The sequence below is a fragment of the Monodon monoceros genome, unplaced genomic scaffold, assembly GCF_005190385.1.
Source record: "Monodon monoceros isolate NGI ecotype Baffin Bay Population unplaced genomic scaffold, NGI_Narwhal_1 Super_Scaffold_15, whole genome shotgun sequence".
NCBI classification, from domain to species: domain Eukaryota; kingdom Metazoa; phylum Chordata; class Mammalia; order Artiodactyla; family Monodontidae; genus Monodon; species Monodon monoceros.
In genome coordinates, this window is record NW_021703771.1 from 79,843,899 (window position 1) to 79,865,897 (window position 21,999).

General features: G+C 46.5%; 1 protein-coding gene across 1 annotated transcript in view; it reads left to right on the forward strand.

The window, feature by feature from the left end:
- The window catches only part of TULP4 (TUB like protein 4), a 231,071-nt gene that overhangs the window by 133,068 nt on the left and 76,004 nt on the right, over nt 1-21,999 (forward strand). The gene's annotated exons all lie outside the window — the stretch shown is intronic.

A 21,999-nucleotide genomic window follows, 5' to 3' on the forward strand; every position in this document is an offset into this window, starting at 1 on the left:
TTGCCAGAACACAGATGGCGGGCCGCACCCCAGAATTTCTGATTCGCGGAGGGCTTTTGCCAGAACACAGATGGCGGGCCGCACCCCAGAATTTCTGATTCGCTTGGTCTGTGGCAGCCTAAGAATTTGCATTTCTCACAAGTTCCCAGGTGGTTCTGTGTTGGTGAACCTGGGACTAGACTTTGAGAACCACTGGCTGTGGTAACACCAAGTTTCTCATCAGTCTCATTTTTCCAGACTTAACAGAGCGTCTTTGGTGAGCTGGGTGCCCTCGAAGCAGAGCCTGAGATGGGGATTTTTGTTTGAACAGTTTACTGAAAAGGCTCTCAGGAGAGAGAGAGTAGGCGGCGTGGGGCAAGCTGGGCCAGACTCAGCACGGGGTCCAGCTTCACCCCTGCAGCAGCAGAGAAATGGGGCAGAGGGCGCAGATCACCTCCCGGGGCTGCGTGTTTTCTCCCTGAGGAATGTTGGGTGGGATTTCGGAGACTGCCTGGCGGAGCAGATGGGAGGGAACGAGAGAGTGCAGGTGACGTGATTCAAGCTGGGGCACATGTGGACTTGGGGGCTTGAAAGGAAGAGAACGACTTGGGTTTGTCTGATCCCGAGAACACAGGGTGGGCTATGATGCCCAGGCCACTCTCCTGGCTGAGGATTTCTCACCAACGTTAGAAAACGATGTGCTCCTTAATAGCAGCCACTAATGTGGATGCTGTCTATGGGGCTTGACCTGTCCGGGCACTGGCCCCCGGGCTGTACTTGCATCGTCTCTAACAGGAAGGAGAGGGCAGTTTAGAGATTAAGACAGGCTTTGGGGTCTGACTGACTAGGGTCATCCCTGGCTCTGTTCCCAGTTGCTGAGAGATTTGGGACAAACTGCTGAGCACCTCTAAACCGCAGTTTCCTCATCTTTGCGGTGGGATGGTCCTCCATACCCAGTAGGGCTTTGGCATGAGGATTAAATGAGGTGCCATGTGTGAAGAACCAAGCAGATGGTGAGTCCAGAATGAATGGTAATTATTCTTCTCTGCAGTTGACTCTTGCAGCAGTCCTGCCAGTTAGGTGCTGATGCCTCTGTTTACAGATGAGCAAACTGAGGCTCAGGGAGATTGTGTAACTCACCCAGAGGCTGGCAAGGCGTGTGTCCCGTTTTTGGTTAACGGTACTCACGATGGAGTAGAATTGACTCTTGTTTTTTACAGGTTAGTAAAATAGTGGCTGAATTCTTTGGCCACCGTTGCCTTTGATGATTCCCTTCACAAAGAACGTTTGCTCCAGAAATGTGTAGAGCAGTGGATCCTTCAGCAAGATGCAAAAAAGTTGGAACATAGAGCTAAATGCAAACACCGAGTGGCTAGAGTGGAATTTATGTTTAAAAAGGATTGAAAGTACATTTCAGGTATCTTAGGCTATTGACTGAGATCCAATGAATGGTAAGTTATACTGCAGAAGCACATATGCGCAGAAAACTAAACACAGAGAAATATTTTGAAGGGGAAATCTTAAATGCTAAATATATTAGGGAATATATAATTATAATTTTTTGTTTGTAGCTGTTAAAAAGCCCACCCCAGTTTTCATTCTGAAAGGGAGTATTGGGCAGAAGGGAAGTCTCTTGCTTGTTGAAGGAATTCTAGATAATTAGTGTTTTAGCAGGGAATGCTAAGCTCCCCTGGCCCTGGGGGTTTGGAGACACCTGAGAATGTCTTTCCCGCAGGCATCTGTGGCTAAGGAAGCCTCCCCACGCGTTCTCTCTGCATAGAGTGTTTCTGGCACCTCGCTGAGCCCATGGTTGTACAGTTACTTACCTGCCTGTCTCCCTGTCCTGAGAGCCTCTCGGGCGTGTGAGCCAAGTGCCAGCCTCGGCTGTCTCTCAGGCTCCAGCATGGTGTCTGGCGCGGGGCAAATGCCCGCTAAGTGTAAGAAGTGCCTCAGGGTCCTCTACTATGTCTTGTACATTTTAATTGGGGTGTAAGCCCAGTGTCATTTGCCTATTAATTCTATAGGCTAGCCACCCCAGTACTTTTTAATAATTGCGTTGTTGGAAATGACGTAAGTCATCCTGGTAATAGTTTTGGTAACGCAGAATTTCGCTTCTAGCCTTTCAAAGTGTAAAAGAGTCATGAATCAATTTGATAAGAAACTCAGCTGGGTTTTTCCCTCCTATAAGTTGTGTTTATTTTGTGTATTTCTGTGTATCATATAACTTAAAAGAATAATGACGTTTCATTTCTTAACATGGACTCATTGATGGGACAACGTGGTGTTCTCGGCTGTGTATTGAAATAAGTAAGCAGAAAATAAGGTCTCAGTAAGACCTCTCAATTGAGAAGAGAAAACCGGCAGGTAGGTGTAGTTCAGGTTGACCAGTTGTTCGCATAAAACGCAGTGAATGTTTGCCTATGCTGCTTACTTTTCACCTGTTGCACATATTCTGGGTTGTAAGTGTAAAGTGTCCCACAACCCAATAAGTAAACAGAAGAGGGACTTTCCTGGTGGCGCAGTGGTTAAGAATCCGCCTGCCAATGCAGGGGACACAGGTCGAGCCCTGGTCTGGGAAGATCCCACATGTCGCGGAGCAACTAAGCCCGTGTGCCACAACTACTGATCGTGCGCTCTAGAGCCCGCGAGCCACAACTGCTGAGCCTGCGTGCCACAACTACTGAAGCCCGCGTGCCTAGAGCCCGTGCTCTGCAACAAGAGAAGCCACCGCAGTGAGAAGCCCGTGCACTACAACAAAGAGTAGCCCCCGCTCACCGCAACTAGAGAAAGCTGTGCACAGCAACAGACCCAATGCAGCCAATTAATTAATTAATTTAAAATACTTAAAAAAAAAGAAGTAGACAGAATATGTCAGACAGTGGTGAGTGCCAGAGATGGAGCTGTGCTGGGCCCTTTCGTTTGGAGCCGCTGAAGGGACCTGTGTGGGGTGGAGCCTTGGTCAGAGGGTGTGGGCGGGGCCTTCCAAGCAGTCAGCAGATAGCTCTCCGCGACTTAGAGACTCATCACCTGGCCTGTAGCTTACCTGAGCCTGACCTCACTCGTCTCACGTAGAGTGCTGTCTTCTAACTTTTACTGTTCTCCGGAATCACCCTAGTAGGTGGAGACTACACCTCCTTTCTCTTTTCTTTTGTTTGTTTCTTTTTTCTTTTTTCGGTGGATATGACTTCTTCATAATGCTCAATGACCATCTGGTTTTTGTAAAAGTGGTTCAATCTATACCTCAATGTGGTTGAAATTAATCACTCAAAAGCAGTGTGGTATTCTGGACCGATTTTTAGGAGCCTGAATCTTCATGCTGGCTTATAGATAAGTCATGGAAAGGTCTTAGATAAAACTTTGATGTATGTTGTCTTATGTGAAAATGCTCCCCGACTTCTGAGAAAGTTGTGAAGTTTCCCAGGGATGTTATGAGGACAAGTTAATTAGAATTCTTTGGTGCTGCTTTGAGCTTCAAAAGCACAAACATCACCTAAAACCTAGTTCTGAGTTGACCTCCCATAGGTGATTCATACCTTCCATGTGGTATTGTCTTCCTAATAACCATGCTTTAAAAAATTGAAATGCAACCAAATGTACAGTGCAATGCAACCAAGGATTCTCCAACAATAATTTTTAAAATACTGGTCTCCCTCCCTTTAACTGAGAAGTAAGAGAAAGTTCAGCTAATTTTAATATGACTATGGTTTTCTGTACAGAACTGCACCATCTTCGTTTCTGTTTTCTCACAGACATCCATCCTTTACTCAATTTTTGTGATACAAATATTATAATTTTGAAAGAATAACCATGGTCAATGCTATCTGCCAACTGATTAAAAGGGAAAAATGGGGGGGAGGGATAAATTAGGAATTTGGGATTAACATATACACACTCCTATATATAAAATGGATAACTAACAAGGACCTACACTGTAGCACAGGGAACTATACTCAGTATTTTGTAATAACCTGTAAGGGAGAAGAATATAACCGAATCACTTTGCTGTATACCTGAAACTAACACAACATTGTAAATCAACTGTATTTCAGTAAAAAAAACAAAACAAAACACCAATCTGTGATTCCATCTGTGAGCTCTCTGCTTTTGCACTTCAATTCAGTCCAAAGAACAGTCAGGCACTACCCTCGGGGTTGGGACTGTGCCTGGCCCTGAGATACCGAGGGTTACGACACAGCGTGGTACACGCTGCACTGGGGATTCGGCAACGTGTGGGGTAACTGAGAGCGGGGGCGGGGGGCGGGGGCAAAGCAGGGGCACCGGGTACTTGGGCAGGAAGAGCTCCCCACGGGCGGTCAGCTCAGCTGTGGCTCGCACGTGGTGAAGCCGGTCCTTGCATGCGCTCTGGTCCCTCTGTGCCCCCAGGCTGAGCCGTCAGCAGGGCTGCCTCGTGCCCTCATGCTGCTGCCACTTGAGAATGTTGGGAAGCTCTTCCCTGTGGCCGTCTCTCATCTAACTGAAAGCTGTGTCAGTTCCAGGAGCCCCGAGGAGCTCTCTGGTGGGACAGTCCTTTAGGACGACCATCCACGGACTCTGGTGAAGGTCAGTCAGTGGCGCCATCGAGGGAGGGCTCCTCACTCTCCTGAAGAAAGTACTGGCTGGTTAACATGAGCTGTATTAAGGAGCTGCTCTTCCCGGGCACCAGGGTCTTGTGAGGTGGGAACAAGAGGGGGACGCCGGGTGTTCCCTCTGCCCATGAGTTTGTGGTTCAGTTTAAATACAGAATTCAGAAGTGAGAAATTGCTTGAAAACAAGATACTAGTGTGTGCAGAGATGATGACAGGAAGTGGAATTGTTGTGAGGCGATGTGAGGAGCTTCGCTTTTGGAAAGAGGAGGACGAATACACAGTTATTTGGACTAAGGAGTCGTGCAGGTCTGTTCACCAGCGAAGGGAAAGTATGAATCTGAAGGAACGTGCGCCAAGTAGTTAACTTAGTTGTTTCAGAAGTACAGCATCTCAAGGAATGTTCCTTTTCTACTTACATACTTCTGTAATGTCTGAATTTTACTTAGTGTATATTTACACGACTAGAAGGAAGATTAAGAGGGAAAATCGTATATGAATATTTGAGAAAATTGTAAGATATTTTAACTTAATGCTTTAACGTTGCACCAAATGCAGAGCAATCAGAAATTTAAAACAAAAAATCTTTGTAATTCTAACGTCGGGCAGTGTATTGATTGGGGTTCTCCCAAGAAACGGAAACAGTAGGACATACTCCTCCCTGCCTCCAGTGTGGAGTAGGGGTGCACTTCCCCCGTGGTGGTCAGGGTCAGTCACCCCGGCCCGCGCAGGAACTCCCTGCTTTGCCTGTCGATTCCGAGGCATGAGGAGCCCACGGTAGCCGGGTGGCAGTGTTAATTCCAGTTCAGTGTCTCCAGGTGGGAGCATTCCTCCCTGTGGAACTAAGACCTCTAGGCCAGCAGAGCGTCGGGCTGTGGGAACAGCAAGCAAAAATTTTGCTAGTGGGTCCCCCGGGGTAATAGTGGTGCCATGCCCGTTTCCACCCCTTGATTCCTGGACCTGTGTATACCGGCTATGGGAGAATTGGCTCCACGTAACTGGACACCAAATCCATACCCAGAGTGTCTGTTGCAGTCAGGACAGGACACTGCCCCCTTCCACGATGGAAGTGGTCCAGTGTGATCAGCCTGCCGCCGGGTCGCTGGCTGATGGCCGCGGGGAAGGGTGTGATGTCGGGCTCAGTGCTGATCTCTGCTGCTGGCAGGTTGGGCACTCAGCGGTGGCCGTAGCCAGGTCGGCCTTGGTGCGTGACGTCCACGTTGCCCAGCCCATGTGTCACCTCCATCCCTGCCGCCGTGGCCCCTTTGTTCACGAGCCCACTGGGCGATGACGGGTGGATACCGATCCACAGAATGGATCATTCTCTCCACGTGACGACTAAGATCCTCTTCTGCTGAGGTCACCCTTTGATGAGGTCACCCTTCGGCAAGCATTCACGTGGGACACAAACATCTTCACTTTTTTTGCCCATTCGTAGAGGTCAGGCCATATACCTTTTCCCCAGATTTCTTTGTCACCAGTTTTCCAATCACTTTCCTTCGGAGTATCTGACTATCCAGCAAACCAGTGGCCACAGCCCAAGAACCGGTAAACAGTTGCACATCAGGCCATTTCTCCTTCCAAGCAGCGTGAGCAGCCAGGTGCGGTGCTCCAGGTTCTGCCCACTGCGGGGATTTCCATCACCTTGTCCTTCAGGGGTGTCCAGGGAGGGGCTGTGGCTCTGCAGCTGTCCACTGGGGGGCGGTGTCCGCACATCAGGCGTCTTCTCTTCCCCGGCGCTCATCGCAGGGAGCTCCGCGTGGGGCCGTAGGTGCGGGCTGGGAGGAGAAGGCAGTGTCGCGGGAGTGGGGGCCGCGGCATTTGGCCACTTCCTCGTGTGACTTGAGCCTTCCAAGGGCCTGCTCGGGCGGATCACGTATGTACTGCTTCCATTCGATGGTGGAGTGCTGCTGTGCACGCCCGGCTTTGTGGCTGATGGATCAGGTAACACCCAGGTCCTGATGGGCAGCTCAGGTCACATGGTGACTTGTTGGTCCGTGGTTAAGCATTCAGTCTGTTTCAGGCCAAGAGCTGTTTCTCAAAAGGAGAGTGGTTGTCTGTGGAGGATGGCAGGGCTTCGCTCCATAACCCTAAGGGCGTGCACTGAGATTCATCCACCAGAGGCTCCAAACAGCATCCCTTTCTGCCGTTGGTGCTTCAGGCGCCGCTGGATCTGCTGGATCACGTGACCCGAGCGGAGAACAGCTCCCATGGTGGCCTGACCGGTGAGGAGCCTCCTCTTGTTCTGGGCCCCACTGAAAACCGTCAGCTTTTCGGGTCACTAGGTAGATAGGCCAGAGTGTCACACCCAGATTAGGAGCACGTTGCCTCTGAAATCCAAAAGGGGCCCAATCAATTTGACACATAAAATTAACTATCACTATACATAGAAACTCAATCTGTATGTAACTCTTGAACTAATTACCTAAAAAGTAACATCTCTCAGGTTTTTAAAATTATGAGTGCTTAGGAGGAAACTTTTATTTAGCTCCTAACTCTGATTGAATTATTATAACATATTCACTCAACTCCCATCAGCTACCCACCCTCCTACCAGGTGTTATGTCATGATCCACGTGCTAGATTTTTTTTCTTGGGTGGTAAATGTGTTGAAGTTTTGCAGGATATTGCACTTAGGAGTGACTAGGCTGTATTTGCTTAGTACTTGACCGAATAGGATCCAATGTGTCAAAATATTAGAGCTGGGAGTATCTTTAGAAATGGTCTAGGCCAATTTACTTTTTCAGACAAAATGAAGATGCAGGGTGTTAGAGACCAGAGTGGAACCTGGGTTTTCTGTTGTCAGTGAGAAGGGCTTCTCGGTTCTGGCTCTGCCCTGCTCCCTTGGATCTGAGAGGCGTGCTTTAGGCTGGGCTGAGAGTCAGCTTGTTGGGAGATGAGCTGACGTTCTATCTTCAGTTGGTAACCTGGCATACTTGGCTACCGATCAAAGGTGGTGACTGAGAGAGAGCGATTTTAAAGAGCAGGATGTTGAGAATCCTGCTATCTTAACTGCTCTGAGAATTGAAGAGGAGCATCTGCTAGATTAAATGTAAACGACTAAAGTACACACCTGGTTGACAAGATTACTATCATATTTAATATATAAATTTTAAATTCAAATAGCCAAGTTAACTACTTTAATAATTGAATTTCCCTGTAGCAAATTTAGTGGCAGTTTATCAGTAGGTAGATGCTTAAGAGCTTAATATCAGCCTTTTTTTTTTGAGGCCATAGCATCACTGATACTAAGGCCGCGTTTAATTTTGATTTGTCATCTTGGAGTTGGATGGATGGTGATATGCAGGTCCTCTAGTTCTAATCCAGAAGCACCCCCAGACACACGCAACTGGTTAGATGAGTTGCTTCCAGGTACCCTTGGCAGTTGGCTGTCAAGCCTCTTTTTTAAATCCTTTCCAGTGTTCCAGGTGCCTTTTGAAGACAGCCCCTTCCAGTGATTGGCCGTGCTCCTTGTTAGAAAGTTCTCTTTCACAGTAAACATTGGGCTTATAATTTGCGCTTATGTCTCCTGGTTCTGCCCCAAGACTTTTTTCTAGTTTTCTCAATATTTTTCATAGCTCATTTTGGATAGTCAAAAATTCTAGACTAGAGATTTCAGCTTTCTAATTAAAAAACAAATTGAGCATCCTTCACAAATACAGTAGTTTTCCCAGGGTGAATATGTGTTTTCCTCCCCCGCACACACACCCCAAATAGGATCATGAAGTGATTCTGCCTTACTTCACTTTGTATTGATAGGTAGGAAAACACACTGGACTAGGAACGGAGGTACCTGGTTCCCGGCCCCTGCTCTGCCTCTTGCTAGTTGGGTACTTTGGGCAAGTGAACCTCCCTGAACCTCAGTTTCCTTTTCTATAAAGTGAAGATGATAATGCCTGCTCCAGGTACCAGGCCCTTTTGAGAATCAGTTGTTTTTGTAGTCTGTCCATTTCCTTACAGATATAGGAGGTTAACTCCCTTGTTTTAGAACGGAACATTTTGAATTATAAATTTGATTTATCAGGGGCTTAGATAACAAGTTATGATGATTAAAAAAGGATAGATGATGCTCTCTTGGAAGTCTAAACCCCATGAATGTGGTGGGTTGACAATTCAGTTTATGCTTTTCTGTTTTTATTTTAGAGACTGGGAAGAGATTTTAAGAAATTCAAGAAGAAATAAAATGTATGAGTTATATTGTGGAAGCTAACATATTTGTTGGCTTAAATTAACACTGCATACCTCTAGTGCGGTCCATGTGAAGATCCTGGTTTTAGCTGGGATCCCTGCTACCTCCACATTAGAATCAGATCTAAATCCAAGGGGGAAAAAGTATCATTTGCTAATAGACAATAATGACTTTAAGAAATTAGTGACCTTTGCTGATTAATGCTTTTTATTCAGAATATTTTAATTTCTAATTTGTTCCTGCCTGATTCTACTCTTTTGGTACTTCAGGTAATCTGCCTTATTTACAGCTGTTGGCACCTGAGTTCTCTTTGTTTGCTTCCAGTCAGGCTCACCAGACTGGAAGGCTGAACAACACAGAGATGTGCTCTTCCCACTGTGAAAATAGTGGACGTGCGGCCTTTTTCTTACTTTTCCTTTCCTTTTCCTTTTTAAAATCAAGCACTGAGTCCATTTTTTCACACACTCTTCTTCTCTCTTGCCAACCAGAAACATATTACTTATTGAGAAATTAATTCCAAAGTATGGGAATTAATACCCATACAGTGGGGTTGTTTCACAGTCACGGTTTTGGGGGGAAGAAATAAAAATGTGTAAAAGGAAATAGTAATACAGTGTTTCAATCGAATTTGGTGCATGTGACACCGGTTTTGAGCTTTTTGTGTATGTGTGTGAATCATGTTTTACAAGAAATGTTTAGTTCTGTATGATAGCCAGTGATAAAATCTTACATCCTCCTTTAATATTGTTTGAAATTTCAAAGGAAATGACTGAAAATCAATTAAAGCACGTGTAGTATACTTTAATAACAAGTTTTAAAAAAGTAAATCAAAGCAGTTATACTTAGTATGCTTTAATTACGCTTAATATGCTTTTTTCAAATTCCACGTATTCCAGCCCCACAAACCATGCCCCCAAATCTGATATGTTTTTAGGTCCTTCTTTGAGATACCCTGCCTGGCCCATTATCTTATGATTTAACGGATTCTAACTAAAATGTAACTTTAAGCTTGAAAAAGAATGCTCTCAATACTCGGTGCATAATGTGTATCACAATGATCTGATACCTGTGTAAAGTATACCTGTGTTAAAAGAACAACAGCCTTCATTACCAACAGGATGAAAGCCCAAGTCCCTTTAGCCTTTCTATTGAAAGACACTGTTGGACCTGACTTAATACTTAATGAAATTTACAGCAGGGGGAACAGGTAATATATTTCCTTTGTTTCTTTCAGAGGAGTACAAGGATCAGTTAAAAAAAGCTGGGACTTGAACACAAGTGCTAATAAGTATCCTCAGAAGTTAATTTGAGTCATTTTAATGACTCAACAGTAGGGTTGTCTCACTGTGCTTCTAGTTAGCATTTATTAATAACAAATGATGTTGAGCATCTTTTCATGTGCTTATTTGTCATCTATATATCTTCTTTGGTGAAAGGTCTATGAAATCTTTTACCTTTTAGAAAAAATTGAGGTGTTTTTTTTTTTTGAGTTCTGAGAGTCAGATCCAAACAAGGTCCGTTACATGAATCGCATTAGGTTGCTATGCCCTTTAAATCTTTTAATCTATAGGTTCCTCATTTCTTTATTGTTTTCCTTGCTTTAGGAAAACCCAGAACATGAGAAATTCTGTAGGAAAAGTGGATTTTCCTAATTACATCCCCAGGATGTTCTTTAGTCTGTTTTCTATATTTCTTGTAAACTAGTTGTTAAGGTCTAGAGACTTCAAGTTTGATTTTTGGGGGGGCGGGGGTGGGTGGGTAGTTTTGGAATTGCTTCATGGATGGCGTCATGCACTTCCATCAGGAGGCATGTAATACATGATTGTCTGCCTTTTTGTGATGTTTACATTGGTGAGTTAGTTAGCGATTGTCAGTTTGATCCATTCATACTGCAGTCCCTTCAACCTTTCACCTACAGCCATGGTTCCATTAGTAGTTGCAAAATGATATCCTGATTTTGTCGTTCCTTCTTTATTTATTAACTGGAATACTTACACCAAGAAAAACTTGGCCTCATCAACTGTTTGTTTGTTATGGGGTAGTGTTTGTAAATAATGGCAGGATAAATGTGGGTTTTGGTTTTTTCCCCCTTTTTGTGCCTGTTTTCAGGGCAGAAAGTTCTATACCATTCTCTAAAAGTTAACAGTGAGGATTTTATTTTTTAGGATTGTTGTGAGCTCATGGATTTTAGCATACATGAATTTTAAGGTACTTGTCTCAGCGCCTTGCACTTTTTGTTGCTCAAATTGTTCCGTCCTTGGTTACTGGGAGCCCTTTCCAGTTGGGTCTAGAGGTCTTTTGGTATCTGTTTTGCCTTGTGGGATACTAAGACGTCCCAGGCTCATCTTGTAATTTGTTGATTTTTTTAATGTCAAAAGCTGTTTACCTACCCAAGTAGCAATGAGCACACCTAGATCTTGGTTTCTTGGATCTAGACGCAGACCTTAGTTTCTAGTACCATCTTCCAATAAAAGGAACCAGGGTCCCATGGAGAAATGTCTTATCCAAGGACTGGAGCAGGAAATACACATGAGTCTGGAGCATCTCGTGGTGTCAGAAAAAAAGATGGCACTCAGAAAACAAAACGAAACACATACAGTGTCGGGGGTGTGTCAAAGGGACGGAGGAACCAACTGAAACTGCTCCCAGTGGCCGAAGCAGGAACAGTCTGAGCAGCAAAATACATGGAGTGGTGTTGGATTATAACCCAGGATGTAGAGCAGACATCCGTTAATTCTATTAGTGTCCATACTGGTAAAATTAGTGGAGAAAAGGCAAATCTCCTGAGCAGAAGGGTTGTAAGTAATTTATGTAGACACGCCTCCCTCAAGGAGGTGGAGCATAACGCCAGTCCTGAAGTGTGGGCTGCCCGTGGTCACTTCCTTCCGAAGAGTACAGGTGAGGAAAGGGGGAAAGGCAGAGTCAGTTCAGTGAAGAAACTGAACGGAGACTACTTAACCAGGTGATCCGAGTTAAACTTCAACAGCGACAGGTCATGTTGAGAGAGTGTACCACTGATGGCATTTCACCTCTGTGGTCGTCCCCCCAAACTCCTAACTCCAGCCTATCACGAGGAAAACATCACACACATCCTCATTGGAGGACACCTCCGAGTTCTCAGAGCTGTCCAAGTCACTGAAAACAAGGGACGTTTGAGAGACTTTCTTGTTGTAGTCAAGAGGAGCCTGAGGAAACGTGATGACTAAATGTGGTACTCGAAGTGGGGTCCTGGAACAGATAAAAGACACTACATTAAAATTAAGGAAATTTGAATAAAGCATGGGCTTTGGTCAATAATAATATATCCATATTGATTTATTAATTGTGGCAATATACCATGCAAATGTAAGATCTTAATAATAGGGGAAACTAGGTATGGGACATGTATGGGACCTCTGTACTATCTGTGCAGTTTTTCTGTAAATCTAAGACTATTCTAAAATTTAAAGTCTTAGGAATTTAAAGAGTTGTTTACCCTTTGGCAGTAACCCCAGGAGCTGATATTTGTATAGTGCACCATTGTCTTCAAACACGTTCTCAGTTCCTTTCTTTGAGTTTCTCCTCTAGTTTCCAATTAGGCAGGGGATTGTTTTTCATGAGCATTAAGGCCATATCTAAAGAAACACGTTGGAGCTAGCGCCACAGTTAAGACATAGAACTGGGTGGTGAAGATCAAGCAGAGAGTAATCTTTTCTGCACTGGCCGAGGTTTTCATCCTTCGTTACTTAACAGCCACAGAGGGGACACCACCCACACTGCAGGAAGCCTTGCCCTTGCCAGGGGGGGCAGCACCGTGTCTCTGCCCAGACGGGCCCCCCACCCAGCAGATGGGCCTGAGAGGCAGGGAGGGAAGTCTGCTTTGCTGTCCGTGTTCCTGCTGTTGACAGATGGTGTCATTCACGTGGGTGAAGAGCACCGGGGCGGGGGGTGGGGGGGGGGGAAGAGACCTGTTAGGGATGTGCCGAGTTCGCCAGGCCTGTCTGGCCTCCAAGTAGAGATGTTGGACAGGATCTAGAGTAAGGGATTGAAGACAAGAACTTGGAAGTCATCGTGCTTAGATGGTTAGACCATGAGTTTAAAGCTGAGACTAGATCAGATGACTAGGCAGTCAGAGTAGACTGAAGAGGGCAGGGTCAGGACTGAGCCTGGAGCTCTGCGCCCCTCGGAGGACGGAAGAGGAAGAGCTGGCAAAGGGGAGACTGAGGGGCACTGGAGGCCGCTGTGTGCACCGTCCCCCAGCCACGGTGCGCGTTGGCCACTGAGGCGTCCAGCTGCCAGCTGGTCCCCTGCTCCACTCCCCCGTCCCCGTTCCTGCCAAGCGGCCAGCAGCCCATGACCAATGCCCGGGGTGGCACTGAAGGCCACCCCTGCCTCAGAGCGGGGCCAGCTGTGCCGGAGCCACACACCAGGGCTCCCTGTGGGTCAGGCTGAGGAAGCCGGCCTCCAGCGACACATGTCCTTCCCTTACACCCCAGACCTGTCCTGCCTTGCTCACTGCCTTTGTCCTGGGAGGACCCACAGGGAAAGGCTTCAGTGCGCGGGTCCCTGTCCCAGGCTCTGCTTTAGGGACCATCACCGAAGACGCCTGTAGAGAAGACTTACCGAGGGTTGAGGCAAGTACCTTAGTGAATGTCAGCTGCCATTCTTCCTTTTCCGGGCACAGACCTCCCTCCTGGAGCCTGGAGCCTGTCCACCGCGGGACGGGGCGGCCGCGGGCAGAGCTGGAGGCAGGCCGGGCCGGGGGCTGGGGACACAGAGGACGCAGTTCTGCCCATGAGAGGTGGCGACATTGCCACAGAGGAAGTGACGTTTGAACTGGGCGTTGAGGGAAATCCTGCACCAGCTTCAAGGCTTAACTCAAGATCCACGTGGAGTGGCCCTGGGCCCCCTTTTCGGCTCTGTCGGCTTCAGCCTCCCATTTGGGAGCTCTCCAGGCTCGCCGGCCCTGCGGGATATTCACTTTCGAGCCACAGCACGTCAGCCCAGAGGAATGAAGAGGAGGACCTCAAGAGTGATGTGACGTGTGCTGAGCTGATCGGGTCTTTGGGCCGCCAGAGCCCACCACCTGCCCAGTCTTCCCAGGCCAGGGCTCAAACCCGTGTCCCCTGCATTGGCAGGCAGATTCTCAACCACTGCCACTGCCCAGCCCCCTCCCTCTGCCCACAGCCCGGCTCCTCCAGGGCACGGCTGTACCTCCTGCGCTGCTCGCCCTTGACGGGCCTGGCGGTGGCTGTGTGGCAGGTGCCTAGAGATGCCTGTCAGGTTCATAAGACGACTCTGATTTCTTCTTGGAGGAAGCCATGAAGGGAGGCCTCGGTGGTGGGTGCACAGCCGGGAGCTGAGAAACCGTTGTCCGGAAGCACAGCGGAGGGGCAGCGAGGGGCAGAGAGAAGGAAGAGCCTCGGTCTGTCTCCTCAGAGCATGGCACTGAGACGTGTCAAGTAGAATAGAATGTGAAAGTCTGTGGAGATACGGAAAAACTCAGAAGCAGAATCTGAAATAATTTTACACGTGTCTGATTGGAAAACATTTTGAAGTCTGGCAGGGTCGAGTACATTAGGATCTAAGGCACAGCTGGACTGCTGTTGGGATGTGCACTGTCGGCTCACTCTGGAAAGTGACCTGGCACCGTCTGGCGAAGGCAGAGCTGCGCCTGCCTCTGCTCCAGCGGTTCCCCAGTGCAGACTCAGGGGAGCCCTGCTCTGGCTCACAGGGGGCTGGTGGCAGCATGGTTATAAGCAGCAGTGCTAGTGTAATAAAAGCGGGAAAGAAAGGGAAGGCAGCCTAAATGTTTGTCAGCAAGGGGATGAGGTAACAAACCGTGGTGTCGTCACAGTGACTGCAATGAAGCAGTGAGAACGGACGAGTTGGAGCCACGCTTGTCAACAAGGATGAATTTCACAGCCTAGTGCTGAGCTAAAGAATCCACAGAGGTTTTAAAGCTTGAGAACAGGCAGAAAGGCTGGTCATGTGTAAGCTGGACGGCAGGTACGTGGAAGCTTATTATCCTGGTTGCTCTTCTTGGGTGTATGTTTAGTGTTTTCTGTAATATTTGAAATTATTAAAAAAACACGAAATACTGAAGTGAGGATGCACACGTGAGTATAAAAATGCATGTGAATTAAAAACATGAAATGCCAGGAAGTGTTTCCTCAGAGGAGGGAGGGCTGAGGTGTGGGAGGAGCACACGGGGGCTTCCGATGGTCCTGGTGATATTTTCCTAAGCTGAATGAGGACAATACTTCAGGTGAATTTTTCTTTAAACTGTTATGTCTTCCATAAATATTGTGAAAACTTTTTTTTAAGTTTTTTAAAAAAGGCTATGGAAATATTTGTACCTTCTCTCAGCTCCACTTTTTAAATCTGTGAAATGGGAGGTTAGAATAACAGTAATACCTCCTCCTAAGATATCTGTGAAGATAAAATAAGCTTATGTATGTGAAAATGACTTTCAGACTCTTGATTATTATTATTACGAAAAGAAAGTGTTCAAATTCCTTGCTACAGAAATAGGTGAAGCTGGAAATACGTTCATTGTGGGAAGATCAGAAAACGTAGAAAAATTCTGATGAAAATCCCTTTACTTCGCCACCGCTAATGTTTTAGTTTATTTCTCTTTAGTATATGATTTTTGTTTTCTTCTGTCAGAATTAGAGTTTGTTGGTACAGCTGTTTTTGAGAATATTTCTGCATCGCAGAAGTCTGACAGCAGGAGTAAGAAAGAAGACGTGAGGCGGCTTCTCCAAGCTCCCCCAGGTGCTCCTTGAGGGCAGGACGTCTGCTCCATCTGTATGTGTCCCGTGAGCAGCGCCTTGGTGGGGCTGAGGGATTGATGGCCCCAGGCCAGTTTGGTTGCGGAGACCAAGTGCCCTGGACCGGAGCGAGGAGACTGAGGCTCTGGCCTGGAGCCTGACCTACCTCGAGCGTTCTGCGTGACCTCATGCTGGCTGCCCCCATCCTCATCTGTGAGACTGCGTGGTCGTGTCAGCTCTCAGTTGGCTAAAGCCAGTAACCGTTGTCTATACCAAGAGTATTTGTGCGAGAATAAGTGGGAGGTGATGATGGAGAACACATGCTTAGCCCTGGTAAGGTGCTCTGTAACCTCGGGGAACAGTGTTTGTGACTGAACATACTTTCCAGTAAAATTCTGCTTGGGAGATGGCAACTGAGATGGGACAGAGAAGGATGGAAGTGGGAGTCACAGGGAGTATTCACTGCACTGGTTTGAGATATGCACAAATCAGAAAATGGCCAGGAGATGAAGGTACTGACTGTTGGGTTTCCTACAGATGTACTTTTGGATGAAGCCATTCAAAGCATTTTATATATTGCTTCAGTGGAAGACTCTCGCTGCCACCTAGTAGATGAGAAGGCTAGGGACGGTAATTTTGCATTCGTATCAGGAGACTTGATAGAGTTCTTTTCTTTCCTAACTCAGTCCTGCCTGATAATATAAACTCTCCCCAAAAAGAAGATGTATTATTTTCCAACAAGAAGGTTTGGAAAACATCAGGAAGGAGTGTGTAGCTGTGAGTTTCCTGAGAAGCGTCTTGGGGAGCCAGGACTGCGGAAGTCACCTCCAGACAAATTCAGATTCAGGTTTAGAACCACGTAGCAGCACCCTGGTCCCTGGCCTAGGGCTTAGAAAACCATAGATCCGTGTTTTCTGGATTCCTTTATTGTCCCTGAACCATTTCCTTCATGGAGTTCTTATCAGCATATTGAATTGAATGAAGACTGGATCTGTGAACATGTAAATGAGAGAAATAGATTATGTGGAAATAAAAGCAAAAGTTTCCCTCAAACAGAGTGTTTCAAAAGGCTTAGGAAGAGAAACTCTTGCAACTCACTAATAAAAAAGACAACCCAATTAAAAAGGGGGCACAGGGGGGCTTCCCTGGTGGCGCAGTGGTTGAGAATCTGCCTGCCAATGCAGGGGACACGGGTTTGAGCCCTGGTCTGGGAAGATCCCACATGCCGCGGAGCAACTAGGCCCGTGAGCCACAACTACTGAGCCTGCGCGTCTGGAGCCTGTGCTCCGCAACAAGAGAGGCCACAACAGTGAGAGGCCCGCGCACCGCGATGAAGAGTGGCCCCCGTTTGCCACGACTAGAGAAAGCCCTCGCACAGAAACGAAGACCCAACACAGCCAAAAATTAATTAATTAATTAATTAAAGTACCCTTAATTAAAAAAAAAGGGGGGGCATAGGATCTGAATAGACATTTCTTCAAAAAAGGTAAACAGATGCCCAGTAAGCACTTGCAAAGATGCTCAAAACCATTAGCCATCAGGGAAATGCAAATCAAAACCACTTCACACCCACTAGGATGGCTATAATCAAAAAGACATAGTAGAAAGTGTTGGAGAGAATGTGAAGAAACTGGAATCTCATACATTGTTGCTGGGAATGTAAATTGGAGCAGCCACTTTGGAAGACAGTCTGGCAGTTCCTCAAAAAGTTAAATGTAGAATTATCGTTTGACTCAGCAACTCCACTCCTAGGCATATACCCAAGAAAATAAAAACTGATACACAAATGTTCATAGCAGTATTATTCATAATAGCCAAAAGGTGGAAACAACCCAGATATTTATCAACTGAATGGATAAACAAAATGGTATATCCATACAGTGGAATATTATTTGACCATATAAAGGAAGTAAATACGGGCACATGCTCCAACATGGATAAACCTTGAAAACATTATGCTGAGTGAAAGAAGCCAGGCACCAAAGGCCACACATTGTATGATTGCATTTCTATGCAGTGTCCAAAATAGGCAAATATGAACAGACGAAAGATCAGTGATTGTCTCGGGCTGAAGGGAGTACTGGAGGCTGATGAAGATGTTCTAGAATTTACTGTGATGATTGCACAGCTCTATAAATGATACAAAAACCATTGAGTTTTACTTTTTAAATGGGTTGTATGGTATGTCAGTTTTGTCTCAGTACAACTGTTGATGCCCCCCCGCCCCGCCCCAAATCTCACTTGGACTAGTTTTAACATCTTAGTGTTGAAAGAGAACAGTATAAAATTCTAAAGAAATATGGTTAATCGTCCTTCAGGAATATTTTAATTTAGAAAGATTTGTGGAGTGCTGCTGTGTGCCTGGCGTCGTGCCGGGCTTCAGGAGTACAGATGCAAAGAAATCGTCAGGCTGGTGAGAACCAGAGATGGTGTGCGGGGCGTGAATGCGTGCACCAGAACTGGGTAGGGGCACGTTGCTGTGTGCCTGGTGCTGCCCTAAGGTCCTTTCTCATCGTAGTTTTCACAGTAGCTCTAGAAGGATTGCTGCTGTTACCCCCGTTGCAGATAAGGAAAAGGGACCCAAGCGGGTCAACAGGGTGCCCAAGGCCATGCAGCTGGTGAGCGGTGCGGCCGGGGCTGAGCTCTGGACCTCACGGGACCGTCATGCTGGTGGGCATGAAGCCGTTGTCCACATTGAATTTCTTCCAGCCTCTGTTTCAGGGTGCTTTTGGTTCTTTGTTAAAAAACAGCTAAATGTATCTAAAATTCAGTTGGCACTCATTTTGTTTTTCTTGTACAAGTGAAGTTAGTGCTGTTTCACTTAATAAATTACAGAATAAGAAGAACTGAGTGGTAATAATCACTTACAGGGATTTATAACTTGAGCTATTTGTATTTAACGTATGTCCAAATTACATTCTTTTAGGGTTAAGGGAAATATTTCTGAACATTGGTGATACTGGTTGTTCACAGTGGCGGTTTCCTGTATATATCTGTAAAGTAGAAATTATATCTACCAACACCATTTGAAGGGTTCCTGCCTCAAACGATGAACATTCTTGGATGAACTGGTGCCTTGGATTAACTGGCACTAGAGTTTTGTTCTGCCTAAAAATAGTTCTAGAGGTAGGAGGTGAAGTGACTTATTGAGGGCATTAGAGTACAGCCCAAATAGGCCTTCAGCAGACCTGTGCTGTATTTTTAGTGTAGATTTCTCTACCGTTAATTGTACTCAGTAAGTATTTATTGATAAGAATAGCTATAAAATGATAGAAACCTTACATTGGAGAGGGTGACAGGCTAGCATTTTGGGGGAATAATCAAAGACCTGGGTCAAAACTTGGCTTAGCCTCTGTCTGTAGAGGAACACATACTTCAGCTAACATGTTAAATGCTGAAGTTCTTTTGTACCCAAAGCAAACAGGAGCCCCGTTTTCCTTTAAAAGGGAAGGAAGCTCTGCCTTAGAATGCCTGGGCAGCTGCTTAGCACCCTGCCACGTCATCTGGGCAACTGAGAACCCAGCTGGCCCCTGCTTGGTAATTCCTCAACGCTCTGGTATGTCCTGACATTGCCAAGCAGACTGGAGGGATTCGCAGAACAGGAAATAAGCGGCTGGGAGATAAGACGGGCAGCTCCTAATCGCAGACGAGAGCGGAAATGAGAAAACAAATCCAGGGAAGCAACATCGCAGTTTAACTTTATTTTTAAACCAAGGATCACTGGAAAGATTTCTCCCTCTAATTTAGGGGAGCAACCCACCTATATTCAGTTATACCGGTTATACTCACAGCAAAGAAGTGTGTGTATGGGGACTGCACTTCTGTTTACTGCTGCATCTCAACTGATCAGGAATTACGAAAAGATGACATTGAGTCTGTGAACTCTGTTTCTCCAACAACTACTACTGTGTTGTCATAAGACCAAGACATTTTTAACGTTAGAAATAACTTTAAAATATTTTTTTGCCTCTGCTCTTTTGTGTTTGTGTCATGCTGCGACTTGCAGGCTGTCTTCATGAAGAAGAGAGGTTTTGTTACTGATAATAACTAAATATGCAATCATGTGTGGTGATGGTTGTTAAAGGAAAAAGGCAAAAGTATAGAAAATGTGACTAAAATGTGATGCCTTGTCATCAAATATTATAAGGAAGGTCATAGTAGATGCATGTTCAGTGTATTTAACTTAGGAAATAAGTGTTCTTATTTGTCCTATTCCGCCCTCTTGTAGCCATCCTGAAGTGCATCAGTGATTGTGGGCTTAGGTGATGCAGGTGTTTTGAGGGACCATATTGCAGCACATTGTAGGCGGCACTGCTCAGGCCGGTTGTTGTTGGGTCCGAAAGTTTATGAAGTTGGTTTTTATTGGCTACTTGGAAATTCTAAATTTTATGATACATTCAGTGCGGTGCGTTTAAAGACTTTAATTGTGTTGGTTTTACTATTTTAAAAAATTAGATCAGTAATTTAAATACAGAATCTTTAAAGCTAGACTTTAAAAACATGAATCTGGATTTGTTGCCCTCCCTTCCGCCTGTTTTGAGGCCCCTCCTGTGTATGTTCACAACTCTGTACTTGCATGTAGAGCAGGGTATTATGTCTGGTTAGTGAACTGAACTCCGCAGGGACAAAGATTTCCTAACTTTCTATCCTCACAGCCTAATGGTTTGTGATAGGCAGTCTGTCAGTATTGGCTCTTGTTAAAATGCCTTTGGGAGTCGAAAGTAACCTACTTGAAGTAGTTTTCAAAGCATAACTGAATGAGAATCGTAACTTACGTGTGGCTGTTTGGCATGATATGCTCAGCATTCCTGTGTGTCAGTGTTCAGAGGTGAGCATGCCTCTGCCCTTTTCCTCCAGTGGCCCAGCTCAGGGGGAGGAGGGTGCACGTAAACCTGTGGTTATGGCAGGTGGTGTGAGCGCGGCACCTGCAGAGCAGTGACCAGAGAGGGACGGGCAGTCGCAGTGGAGGGACAAAAGCTAGATGGGGCTGCCGGCATCTGGCAGTGTCTGCATCCACGGAACTTGCATCCGTTTTGCAGGCGGGCCATTGACTAGCTTAGATTTGGCCGAAAATTGCCAGGTCTCAAAAGATTGCAGCCTTTCAGCTCTTGATGCACAGTTTTAAAAAAGAGCTACAGTATCCTTACATTTTAAGCGGGTAGTAATTTCCTCTTGGACAATTTGAGGATTTTAGTATGCATCTTGCAACAAATGCTGATACCACCCAGTGTGGTGGATCAAGGCTGGGGGGCCTCTCCTGGCTCTCTGGTGCCCATGGTACAACTTTGAGAAGGGGCAGGGCTTCTGTGTCGGTCTGTGGTTTGGACGCAGATGGACGTGAGGAGGGAACTGTGCTTTTGGAGGCCTGTGATTGTCAGTCCTTGGCCTCAGCCACTCGCAGTCAGTGGTTTAGAACATAAGTGGAACTTGGGGACCATATGCACCGGTGCCACGTATTCACGAGGGTTGTTAGCTTATTAGGCACAAAGTCCTGGGAGGAGACGGGATTCGCATCTTATGAGCAGCAGGGGTGCTCTTGCTGGTTAGTAACAGTCCTCATTTGACTGACATACATGCGTATGTGTCCACGTATCCATGGCTGTTCTGGCTCCCAGCTGGACTTTGCGCTTGCCGAGGGCAGGCTCTGTCTTCTCCACCTCCGTGTTGGTCACGCGGCAGTGCGCAGCATGGATCTGATGAGTACGAGCTGAACGAAGGAAACGATCACGGTCACCAGCGCGGGCGGGCCAGGTGACCTCCGGAAGCATTCCCCGTGGGGAGCCCGGCGCTGGTTTTGTGCCTCCTGGGACCACTTCATAGCCCTGTGTGCTTACAGGTCTTTCTGGGCTCTGTGAGGGCTGATCCCGCAGACCACCTACCTGCGGCCACCTTTTACATGAACGAGTGATAGTTGAGAAAGGTGAAGGTGATTGTCCACGTTCAGGATTTTTCAAATTTAAAAACTAAGTTCTCATACTCATCCGTTTTGAAGCTTATAGTTTCTTCCTATTTCCTCTGTGATAAATCCTGAACAGTTTAGGTATTTCAACTGTGTATTTTTTCCAAATTGGCATGCTTAGATGCTGAACTACTTGGAAATAATGTAGCCTGGCAAAGGTACAGAAAATTTCACTTTGGGAGAAAATGAGATTACATAGGCCGCATCCTTTCTTCCATCTGTACCAAGCAAATAGTGCCCTGACTCAGGTACACCACAGTAGGTTTCGAGGAAATCGTTTCCCCACCGCCCGGGGCCCTCAGGCGAGCGAGCCTGGCACTGTGGAGGCGGGGCCGGGTACGGGTGGGCTCTGGGCCCGCTCTGCGGTCACGGCGACGGGCGCTGCGGCGCTGTGGTTCGTGGTTTGCTCAGGTGCCTGCTGTTGGTCAGGAGGCCACGTCACGTGGGCCTGGTCCCCTGAGGCGCTGCCGTGTGTCCTCTCTGCTGGAATCCCCACCCCCCATCCTCCCCGAGTCCTTGCCTTTGTCCATGCGTTCT